General features: G+C 39.9%; 1 protein-coding gene across 2 annotated transcripts in view; it reads left to right on the top strand.

Moving 5' to 3' along the window:
• GAREM1 (GRB2 associated regulator of MAPK1 subtype 1) overlaps positions 1-12,927 on the top strand; it is a 213,814-nt gene that overhangs the window by 70,492 nt on the left and 130,395 nt on the right. The gene's annotated exons all lie outside the window — the stretch shown is intronic.

Below are 12,927 nucleotides of genomic sequence, written 5' to 3'. Positions count from 1 at the left end.
TGCTTTTTCTCCTTTTAAACTCTGGGCCTAATCTTAATTGGTTTGGTCCTAGATTACTGGCTTTGGCTTCTAGTCTCCAGAGGGGTGTGTAGAGGACACTATAGCAAGGAGTAGTTGACCTGTTATGGACATCTCATTGGAGTTAACCAATGAGATTTGAAAGCATTTAAAAGACAAGAAGAAAGTATCTCACTTGGACTGTTGGTTTGGAGGGAAGGCAATGCAGGTTGTTCCTTTGTTGTTTCTTGGCCACATCCAGAAGGACTGCCATTCCAAGTTGTGTGCTCAAGGGTCCCTCCAGACAGTACTCAGAGGCTGGGATTGAACCAGAGTTGGCTGCATTCAGGGCACATACTATCCCTCTGGTCCCTGGTTGATAGTTTCCTGGGTGGATTTGTTCTGTTACAGTCTCCATTGTTTTATTTGGACCTTCTAGTTAGCATTTTTCTTGTATCCAGGGCAAAAAAAAGAAATAGCAGAAAATATTTTATAAATTAGTAGAAAAAGTTTTCTGGGCACTGATAAATTATATAATATTTTAAATGATTCTTTTTTCTTTAAACTGAAAGGCAAACAGGATGGGGAGGTAAGTTTTCAACATTCAGTTCTAATGCATTCCTAGTATTCATTTGAGCTAATTAGATTTACCCTGTCTGAAAAATAGCTAATATATTTATATGATAAATAGATTCAAGCTATCTGCCTGCCTGTCCATCTGTATGGACATGCTTAGAATACTCCAGTTATTCGGTCACTTTCAGTCGTGACTTAGTGATGGATCTCGGAGGAACGAGCTCTCCGTGTTTATGGAGTCAGACTCTGCGATCCCTTGTCAGTTGGTGGAAAACTCTTATATAATGTTATTTAAATTTAACACAATTTAAACTTTGCAAATAGTGACCTTTTATCTAAATTCCCACTGTAATTTGTCCCAGTCAAATAGGCTTATTATTTTATAAAATGTGTGTGTGCAAAATGGATATGACAGCTCACACAATTATTTTTGCCACATCTCAAGCGAGTTAAATATTCCTTGCCTCAGATGGCACATTTAGGAAGAGGACTCAAGATCAAGGTAACTTTTTAAAATTATATTTTATCTCAAGAAACTGTACTAAGATTTTATCTATAATCAGTCTAGTTGGTACTGACCTTCGAGTGTGAGGAGAGGCGAGATCCCCAGCAGTGCTGAGAGATCCTGGAGGTGTCCACTTAGACTCATCCAGACTGCCTGGGTCGAGCAGCTCAATGGTTAGCTCAAGAGAGGTGCTGGGAGCTGCCAGACCACCCTGGTGGGACTCTGGGGACCAAACAGTATCAGGGCTTAGTGTATGCAAAGCATGTGCTTTGTCCCTTTGGGCTACATCCACAGGGTCCCTCACTACCAGTTTAATTGATGATGTCTTTCAGTCAATATCTGTAAACTGCTTTTTGTTTGGGGGATTTTCTTAGAAAAATCATATATTATCATATATTACATATGCATATGCATGTGTATATATGTGTGTATGTATGTATGTATGTATATATATATATATATATATATTCCATGTGTATTCCCAGTTGTTTTAAGAAGTTGCATCCTACTTCCTTCAGGGACACTGTATAATTTTTGTTAGGCTTACTATATCTTTATAAACCTCTGTATTATATGTAATGATCTCAGTTTCTTAAAAAAAAGTTCCTTGACTTCATTTCTAGTATTTTGCTGTGGTGTTCTTTCATGTGGTGTTCTTACTCCTTAGAAAGAAAGCATCTGCCTAGCTTCTGCCTTTAGGGCAACACACCTGAAATAATAAAAACTTCAGGAGTTATTTGGCAACCCACATGGAATAATAAAAACTTCAGTAGTTATTTGGCATCTGCATTTTCCCTCTATACACCCTTTTATGTGAACAGAGAATATTAAAATTATGTGTTTTATATGTGTTAATACTGAAACATCAATAGCTCCCCTAAAGGGTGCCAAGGAGTATTTTTTTCCTCTGTAGCTCTGAGCTCCTTACGCTGGAGAGCTCGCCCAGGTTCTCTGTAATCTCTCCTGCAACCCCAGGAATTGCTCCAGAGCACAGAGCTCTAAGTAGCTGCTGGAGCAGGAATGAATATGCATGCACCTCCTGTACCCCCCCCCCCAGCCCTCCCACACCTCCACCCCAGTAATCTAGGACCCTCCCTTCCTCCCTTACCTGTCAGAAATGTGATTCCACTATATGTGCCAGAGACTGCTAGGGGGTTTCGTATATTTTGAATGTTTGTAGAAATACTGATACTATAATTGCTCCCCTGTTTTTCTAAAAGCTGCCCGGCATAGAATTCTTATCTTATCAAATATTAGGTACAGCTCTGTATTTCAGAGCCTAAGATACCAGATTAGACCTAACTAGGCATACTTCTGTTTCATACTGCAAAAAATCTATTATTCTTGGTAAATCTACAATTGAATAAGCAGTCCTTTGTTCTGGGCTTCATTTGAAAAGAGGTAATAATATATCCCTAATCTTGCTCACTTTTTAAATGTCTCTCTCATGTGTCCTACATTCCTTTTTGCTGAGATTTCATCTTGAAATTCTTGGACTTTGTTACCACTTAGTGCTTTGTCTAAATTAATCTCCATTTTCTTCTCTTCTTGCTAGGATTTCAGTGTTAAACCATACAATGTAAAAAAATACCATTCTCCTATTACTTAGAACCCAAGTTTATAGACTTGGTGCTTTTAAATATTCATCTAAAAAAAAGCGATCTTAGTCAATGTAGATCTGTGGATGTTTGTTGAAAGAGATCAGTGAAAGATAGTTGAAAGAAAAAGCTTTTTCTAAATGCCTGCTTTTTTGAGAGGCTTAACCGTTGAATCAAAACCTGAGCACTTAATTTATATTTAGACTTCTCAGATACTCACCCAGACTGTTCATTCATTCTACACCTCCCATGCCCAGCCCTCTCATGGAATGCAAACAAAGCAGAAAGAAAGAGGATGTTGCTGGTGGAAAGGATTTATAATCTGGTTGGGGGATTCCTGGTTGTTTAATGTGTATTCACTCAAAGATACCTGCAACAGGGATTTAAATAATTCTAGAGCATTTGTTTATTTTTCTAAACTTTTGATGCTTACTCAATAAAGAAAGTGGAATTATTTTCAGATCAGTCAACATGCTGTGGCAACAGATATTTAACTTAATCAGAATATTTTCCTGGAATAAAGTTATTAGGGGACCTAATAAGCGAAAAAAAATCCCAATTGGATTAATATAATAATAATACACCAGAAATTCTTTCATGTTCTTAAACATTTTCAGAATGTGGGGAGCTCTTCCTAATTTATGAATTACACTGAATTTTGTGTTCATGGTCAAAATGCTGTACAAGAGGAGAAGTTGAGGGTTAGTTACTAGAACTTTAATTCTTATAAATGGTCAATTGAATATATGACCTGTCCTGTGTTTTTTGAGGCAGGATTCTTAGGGGATTTGCTGAAATGATCCAGTGGGTGGTAGTAGCTATAGGTGTAATTGGAGATACTACACGGTGTGATATCACTGAGATACCCTAACATAAGCTCCCCTGTTCATGGTGAGTTTGAAGGAGTGGTTTCTTCTCTAATCCTCATGATGTTTTTTCCCCCTTTCCTAAGGAGAATACTATCCTCTAAAATCCATATGCACTGACTTGGTTCACAAATAACTTAGAACTAAAGTTTATAATGCATATTAATTTAACCACTCCCATCATAGTGGTAAATTTGACCTCTATTTTGGTACAAGTAAAGAATTATATTACATGTGCATCAGAATATTTTTAGTGATTTTAGAGTAATAGCCAGGCCTTTTAGAAAGAAATTAATATGGTCTCTAACAAACTAATTAGGACTATTGAAAGAATGTATCGAAGCATAATACCAGTGAATAAGTTTCCTCCAAACCCTGTGTAATTATTTAGAAGTAAATTTTTTTTCATTAAAATTTTTTTTGAGTTTACATCAGTTTATACAAATGTATGTATTTTAGGGTAGTATTTTCACATCTTTACAAAGTACATGTTTGTGTACCACAGTCACCACGGTAGTCTTTCACAGATGGTTATCTATCATAAAATTGGTTAAAACCAATAAAAAACAAATACCCTCCTATTCTTCTTCCGGGAGCTGGTTTTTATAGTCTCTGAGTCTTGGCCATTGATGGGATTACACGGCGCCAGGGGGCCAGTTGGTGGGTGTGACCCCCGCCTACTGGAATTTGGAGGATCTGGGTGGAGGATGCTCAGCCCAAATCCGAGTAGGCTTGGAGATCTCGGCCCCGGAACCCGTGTGACTTTGTCCCTCTGCCAGTACCTTCGTGTGTGCGGAGAGTGGTCTCAGCATGGTGATGGCTGGTCCTGGAGGTCTTTGGCAGTCTCCTGCCCCTGCGCCTGACTGTCCTCGCTCGCCGGGACCCCTTGGAGGGGAGCGGGTTGAGCTTTCCTCCCCGCCCCGACCAGGGCTCCAGTAGCCAAAGACCTCCAGGACCAGCCTGGACAGGCCCCCTGGCGCCGTGTAATCCCATCAATGGCCAAGACTCAGAGACTATAAAAATCAGCTCCCGCATTCACGGCTGCGCGACATCCTATTATGACATCTTATTATCTCATTCCTACTTTGGACAAACTTGCAGCTATCGAATGTAGCCTGCCCACAGGGCAGAGTCTGGCAAACTCCCCGTGGCATACCAAATATGCCAAATACCAGTAACAATGATGGGTCTCATTCTCCTAAAGAGCCTTGAATATAATCTCAGGGCTCGGATGAAGGAGACGTTACTGGGGCCTGCTCGAGGCAATCGACGATTAACAGGATGATTTGTGATTTGTGATTTGTGACCCTCCTATTATAAACTAGTTCATATATTTCGATTGGACAAGCCAGGCACTACTGTTTTAGTTCATGTCAGTATTTCTCTATTAGTTTAGGCTTGAATTTGACTACAACTCAGAGACCCAGAGACAAGGTGACAGTGGTAAGTTGTCTGAGAAGCCTATTACCAATTGCTCTAATAACTATATCTATTTTATCTATTAAGAAGAAAAATGAGGGAGAGAACACCTGGGTTGCCGCTTATGTTCAGCACTGTGCTGAAGCCAGTACAGTGACTTGTGCCAGTACTGCAGAAGAAAAATTATATATGACATTTGAATTAAAAAAGGAAGAAGTGAAATGATTTCTATTCACAGATAACTTGAACATGTGTACTGAAAATCCTAAGGAATTTATCCAAAATATCTATTTGAACTGCTCCCCACGATTTTAAGGCACGGGAATTAAAGCCTTGCATGCATCTGATCCTGATTCCATCTCTAGTACCTCATATGGTCCCTCAAGCACTGCTAGGAATCATTTTTGGGCACAGATTCAAGATGAGTAGACCCTGAGCACAACCAGGTGTGACCCAACTCCCCTCTCCACACTACCCCCAAAAGATTTGCAACTTGGATATTGAAAACTTTATTTATTTATTTATTTATTTTTTGCTTTTTGGGTCACACCTGGCGATGCACAGGGGTTACTCCTGGCTCTGTACTCAGGAATTATCCCTGGCAGTGCTCAGGGGACCATATGGGATACTGGGAATCGAACCAGGGTCGGCTGCGTGCAAGGCAGACGCCCTACCCGCTGTGCTATTGCTCCAGCCCCAGGATATTGAAAACTTTAAAAAAAAAAAATCATTGAAATAAAGATCTAAATGAGTAGAAAAATATCATCATGAATCTAAGATGATAGTCTTCACCCAAATTTATATGCAGATTATACACAATTATTTGAAATATCACAATTTTTTAAAATTGACTAATGATCCAAAAATTTGTATGGAAATGCTTGGAACATTTGCTTTGTGGCCGCACCTAGTGGTCCTCAGCACTTTCTCCGTGCTCTGTACTCAGGGTTTACTCCTGGCTCTGCACTCAGGGATCATTCCTGGTGGGCCTTACACAGTACCAGGGATTGAACCTGGGTCAGCCTCAAGCAATGCAAGCTCCCTACCGGCTGTACTATCACTCCAGCCCCAAAGACTTTTTGTTAACATTTAAGTGTTACAATTCAATAGCATTTAATTATATTGCTGAGCTTACAGGTTGGAATGTAATTAAGAGAATGACAGAAGGAGTTTTTAATCTAGGTTGCCATCACAAATTCAAGGTAAGCTTTTATTTATGAGGAGCACTGGAATAGAAGAACCTCTGTCATGAAACCTATGTGCTCATTGTAATCAGGAACCTCTGATTACAGAGTGGTGCCTACAGTTCTACATGGTCATGTTTTCATTAAGGCAGTCTAATTACTGAACAAAGTAAACTATAGAACTCACAGATTTTCCATTGGCATAATATTGCCCAGGGAATATGTCTCTGTGACTCACTGTGGTCAGGACTCTGAGGGTGGTGTATTAACTCTGTATTGATTAAGGAATCAAACTGCTGGTAGCTCTTCTCTCTTCAGGCTGTCCCAAGGTTTCTGGGAATCAGTGTCAGCCTTTGGCCGAGGAGAGAGCATAGAGGACAGCTGCGGGCAGTTTTCTTGTAAGGCAAGGACAAGAAATGGGAAGTGTCATTGCTCTTCACACACCGCTGGCTAGAACTCCATAGCATGGAAGAACCTCAGCACGAGGGCACTGAGAAAAAGGAGAAAACCATTCAAGGCACTTAAAAATATACGTTTACAAGAGAAAAAGCAATGGTTAGAGTGTTTAACTCATTCTGTAGGTTTCCTGTACACACCACACACAAAACTTGTAAGATCAGTCAAATCATAATTATAATCAGGCAGCACTATTTCTTGATAAGAAGAAAGTATCAGAAAAGTGTTACCACTTAACCAACCTTTTAACATTGGTAAAATGAAGCATCACACAACTGTTAGATTTGTAATAAGAAGTAAGAGATATAATAAAATCAATGGATTTATTCATTATTAATAAGGCTTGCCTATGGTTTAAGCAATAGTTTATATCCATAACTGATAAAAACGAGTCAAGTAGTAAATCTGATTGTCATTATTTGTATGTTAGCAATATAATATTTTAAATTATCTCAGTTGGGCTTTATCTAAGTCAGTCAGCAAATATATGTGTCCATCATAGGTGAGGTTCTACCAATAAAGGAAAAGCAGCCAAGTTAATCAGAGATAAAATTCATTACAAAGAAAAGTAAGACAGAAAAAGATGATTTTATATTTGATGTGCAAATTAGAGTGGCTATATTCTACAACTTGAAAGATAAAAAGCCAACACATGTATTATAGTGACGGATCCCCATATTATCCACAGAGCCTATTACTATGATGTGAAATGCAGCTCCCAGAAAGACACACATGGAGAAAACAAGAAACAGTTTGACATGCCAGCTGCCATAATCATGACAAACTTAGAGGACTGTATAAAATCACACATTTGTTCTGTGTGCTATGAGGATGGCAGAATACCAGCCGACTAGGATATGTGTCCGTTTTGTTCTCGGTCTTTAGTCTTAACAGAGAAACCCAGTGATGTTCAGAGATTACTCCTGGCTCTGCACTCAGGAATTACTCCTGGCGGTGCTCAGGGGACCATGTGGAATGCTGGGGTTTGAACCTGGGTCAACCACATGCAAGGCAAACGCCCTGCCCACTGTGTGATTGCTTCAGGTTCATTCTTTTTTCTTTCTTTTTTATTTTAAATTATAGTTTCAGTAAAACTAAAATAGTTACAAGCCAGCATTTAAAAAAAAATAAAAACCAGTATTTGGGTAAAGTATTTTGAGTAAATGAGCACATTATTAAAATACTAAAAGACAGTACTAATCCATGAGCCTGAGCCACTTCCTTCTTTTATGTGAACACTGGTAAGAAGGGCAGGTTAAGCGAGGGTCAGTTACGATAGAATGGGCCTGAGTGATCTCTGGTTCTTAGCTCCTATGTTACTATTTCTCGAACATGAAGAATGTAAAGACCAACCTTAAAAGGACGAAATAAAAAGTGGTAATTTTCAAAGTGTTAAATTATTTTATTGAAATGTTAAATATAAAAGCATAATGTCAAATATGCTCATTATAATTTTATATGAAAATTCTAATTCAGCCTAGAATATAAGCAAAGCTACAAAATCAGTACTACTTATTTATTTTGGTTTTGGGGCCATATCCGACTGTGCTCAGGAGTTATGCCTGACTGTGCACTCAGGAATTACTCCCAGCAGTGCTTGGAGGACTTTATAGGATGCCTGGGATTGAAGCTGGGTGGGCCGAATGCAAAACAAGAACCCTACCTGCTGTACTATCACTCCAGCCCCCCCAAATAAGCACCATTTCAGTGATTAAGTACAAGGATTCCTTCTATCAGAAAGACACTAATGAAGGTGGCATTTGAACTGGCCTTTCAAGAATGTGTGGGAAAGGGGCTGGAGCAATAGCACAGTGGGTAGGGTGTTTGCGTTGCACACAGCCCACCTAGGTTCGATTCCCATCATCCCACATGGTCCCCCGAGCACTGCCAAGAGTAATTCCTGAGTGCATAAACCAGGAGTAACTCCTGTGCATTGTCGGCTGTGACTCAAAAAGAAAAAAAAATGTGTGGGAAAGCAGTGTATGAGTAGGAATTGAGAGGTCAGGGTCCAAGAAAGCAAGGAAGGAAAGGCTCCAGGTTATATGAGTGCGGCGTGTGGAGTAGATAAGCGGTTCTTTGGGCTTTAACACAAGGTGTGATAAATAGAAAGGTCATACACCCTTTGAAACTAGATTTGCAATTTTCTTGAATTAAGAAATTGAGTTTATGAGGACTAAGGCTATTGTCATGTGTGAAGTTTGAAGTCCATTCCTTGGTGTTGCACGCATGCCCGTATGTGCACGCACACACAGCCCTGTGAAAGAATGAAAGAAAAAACAAAGCTTGCATTGCCAAAGCAATAGCAGTGTGTGATGTTTGTGAAAAAATGTGTTTATTTTAGATTATTAGATTGATTTTGGAGGGATTCGTGAATTGTAGTTCTAAATATTAAAAATGATTTTTAATAGGTATGTAAGACAGTGTCGAAGACCAAATCAGGCAAGGAGAGTATATCAGGTGTGCTAGATGAAAAGAAATTTCAGGAGAGCGTTGCCATACTTTGGAATATAGTGTGCCGTTCTTTAAGCCCTTTTGTTGCTACACTTTGAGCCAACTATATTAAGTTTTAGTATGTTATACACAGTTAAGCAACAGCATAATATTCACAAGACTGTTGACTTTAAGAATTCATTTAATGTAGTGTTTCTATTAGCAGTCTTCCCTAGCATATTTTAAGATTGTAGTAAGTTTTATTTCTAGACAATTTTATAAAACTTAATTTGCCTGAAGCAAGCACGTGGTTCATTTATTTTAAAAAAGGCAACAGCAAAAAAACAAGCTCAAAAGTAGGCTTCACTTTCTTACTATTTTATGACTTCAGAAATCATTCTGAATCCTCTTGATAGAGGGTTTACTACATCAGCTAGCAGTAGGGTTTAACATTAAATTTTCATTTTGATTAACTTGACTGCAATTGTTTCTTGGCTGCTTCTTTAGAGCCCACTGTGGAATAAAATTAAAACCAGTTTCATGATATAACAATTTAGTTGCAGAAAATGACATTTTCCCTTTTTTCCCTGTACAGCCGTGTTTTTCACTGAGTTCCCTGCTTATTCCCCATGGCTCTGGTTTTTCTCTTTTTCAAGACATCGTTTAGAGTACTGCCAGATTAATTTTCCTTAAGCAGATTGTTGGCCGTTCCCTTGTCCAGAAGCTTCCATTGGCTTCCTGTGTTGCCTTCTCATCGATCTCATCCATGGAGAGTGAAGCCACCTTCCTCCCCCACCCCCATAGAGTATCATCCTGTAGTATTGATCTTCTATTTGGAACTTCCCATCTCCACTCTAAAATCCCCTTTCTCATTCTTTGTGCTCATCTGTCCTACCTTATGCCGTGTTATATATGGACATATCACGAACATATCCCACGGATGAGAGTTGACCTCTTGAACAGAGAGACTAAGTCTATTGTTTTACAGGGCAGAACAAAACAACAAACTTGCACAGTGCTCTCCTTTCTTATCTCTGTTCCTGCACAAGCAGGTCATTGGATAACATGGTTCCATTCAACTTGTTCGAATGTTGATGGGGAGACAGTTGGGGTCACCGCTGCGTTGCATGGTGTTTGTAAGTTCGCCTTCTCTGTGACTGCCTGCACTTGGCTCCGGATCTCTGGCTTCCTCTCACATCCCAGAGATGGACTCACTGGGTGCATTGTTGTATCTCACTTGTCTCTGTCAGAGTGAATGTGGGTGTGAGTGCACCCTGCAGGGAAGGGTGTCCTGTCCAGGGTTGCTTCCTGCTTCCCCCTGAGCTCCCAGGATAGACCAGCCACCTACGACCCTGGGCGAGAATAAGTGCTTTGAGGAATGAATGAGCAGATGAATACAAATGACTGATTTGAGGTCTTTTGATGTTTGGTGATTTGTTTTGTGACCGGAAGAATGCTGCAGCAAGTTTCCTCTTATCTTTTTGCCTATTTTGGTAAAATTGCTTTCTTTACATGTTGTTGCATTGAAAGTCAGTTTTCAAGAAATTATTGGCAATGCTAAGTGAGAATTTTCTATGCTTTTTTCTTCTTTCCCCCAATAGCCCCTTTGACTTTCTAATGAATTCATATTTCCATCGTTCTTTTTGTTCAGAGAACACTGTGTCTGCTTTCTGTTGTGCGGTTTGCAGTCCCAGGCAGGGATTTTGTTGTGTTTACTGATGTGTGTCCCCAGTGCTGGGAACTGTGCTGGTCTTACTGGTTGAGTGAACAAGTGAGATTAGAAGTTGAGAGTCAGCTTCTTGCTTCATAGAATTCACTGACAGTTCAGCAGTTTTGAAGCCCATCGCAGTCTGGCATTGAGGGAGCCTGGAAGAGACAGGGGAGTGATCCTGAAGTCGGTTTCCGCCACCAACAAGCTGTGCCACTGCAGGATGTTTCTTGATTGCTCCGCATCATAGTTTTCCTCATTTGTAAAAGGATAATATGACCCAAATCACATAGTTTATAGAAGAATTAAATTTTAGGGAAGGAAAGCTTATAATGATAAACTTTGTAGCTGATATTTTTGTTGATGATCATTGTGGTACGGGACTTGGCCTTACACATCTTCCTTCATTGTCACCATCTGCACAACCACTGTATGAATCGCTGATTGTTGTTGCTTCTGCTCATGGGTGAAGAGAAGGTTCTTGCCCAGAATGACTGGGGGGTGGGGGGGGGGGGGCGGGGGGTGCGGAGAGCAGAGATTTGACGAGACCAGATCTGGGCAGGTGGGGGTTGGCAGTATTTGGCAGTATTGGTTGAGTGTTTTGGGGTGTGTGTGTGTGTGTGTGTGTGTGTGTATTTTGAGACAGCGGTTCTAGATTCCTCTCTCCTCCTCTGTCTCTCTCCCTCGCTTTCCAAACTCTTTCTCTCCCTCCATCCATCCCTCCTTTCCTCCCCAGCTGCTGTTGCAAGCTGGGTACCTTACACCTGTGCTATCTTCTCTGCCCTAACTAACATACTTCACAAATGCAGAGGGGTCCTGACTTACAGTGGCTCCCTGAATGTCTGCATGACTGATCCTTACAAAGCATGAGGAATGGGGGAGCTGCACCTGGCCCCCACACCACTCACTCTCCTCTCCTCCCTTCCCACAGTGAATCAAAGTCTCCGCTCCCCTCCGTCCCTTGCTAAGCAGGGCACCAGGTCTGTTTCTGCTTCTCTCATCCTACAGCCTCCACCTGTTCCTCCAATTAAAGGTTTTGCTTTTTTCCTCGCCACAGAGGTGTAAAGGATTCGTGGAGGGTTTGTGATTTAGATAACCAAGCTGATTATTGCAGCCATCTATTTTTTTCTTAAAATTGAAAGTACTAAAATTTTTAAGCATTTTTGAGGGATTTACAAATGCCAATTAAAACTACAGTTAAATTATCGATAGCTTTTTCATGTTGGAATAGATGTAATAGATGTAATAGATAGCTTTTTCATGTTGTAGAAACCGTCAAAAATAAGAGAGGTAATTGTTCTGCCTTTAAAAAGGCTAGAAACCTGAACTTAGTATTTATCAATTAGCCTAGGGTACATTTGGTTTCTGTACAGGAAGCTTCATACATACAAGGATGTATGTATTCTTTATACAAGAATCGTCCTTTTCAAGGGTTATCCTTTGAACATTTAAAATTATTAAACCAAAATTAATGCGATGGTTTATTAAGAAGTTTCCTTTAAATTTTATCAAGCAGATTTCTCTTTGAAGTAGGGTTGGTTCAGATACTATAAAAGCAGTTCAGAAAATAGTCAAGTAAAAACATTTTTCTCATGTATACTGTAAAGCTTCATTTTTATTTGGTTGGAAGTTTTGATAGGAGACTAGAGAAAACTTAGAAAGCCCTATAAAATATAAAGAGAAATAGCAATAGCACAGCGGTAGGTCGTTTGCCTTGCACACAGCCAGCCGGACCGAGCCGGGTTTGATTCCTCCGCCCCTCTCGGGGAGCCCGGCAAGCTACTGAGAGTATCTCGCCCGCACGACAAAGCCTGGCAAGTTACCCGTGATGTATTCAGTATGCCAAACACAGTAACAACAAGTCTCAAAATGGAGACATTACTGGACCCGCTCGAGCAAATCGATGAACAATGGGAGGACAGTAACAGTGACAGATATATTTAATTTTAATTACCTTTTCCAGAGAGGATGACCTAAAGCTTTATTTTTGATAGCTATCTGGCAGTGATTAAAAGCATAAGCTTTGGAATCAATTTGACCTAAACCTGAATTCCCTGCTTTAATTTGTATACTTCAACATGTTTCTTAACAATTCTGACAAAACCTTGAATATTCCCATCTAGAAAAGAGAAGCAATGTTATTTGCTACTTCATGTTACTTTATAATATGAAATAATATAGGCCATGC

The sequence above is a fragment of the Sorex fumeus genome, unplaced genomic scaffold (assembly GCF_029834395.1).
Source record: "Sorex fumeus unplaced genomic scaffold, SorFum_2.1 ptg000128l, whole genome shotgun sequence".
In the NCBI taxonomy this organism is placed as follows: Eukaryota; Metazoa; Chordata; class Mammalia; order Eulipotyphla; family Soricidae; genus Sorex; species Sorex fumeus.
The sequence above is the reverse complement of the archived record's forward strand: the minus strand, read 5'-3'. Positions and strand labels throughout refer to the sequence as shown.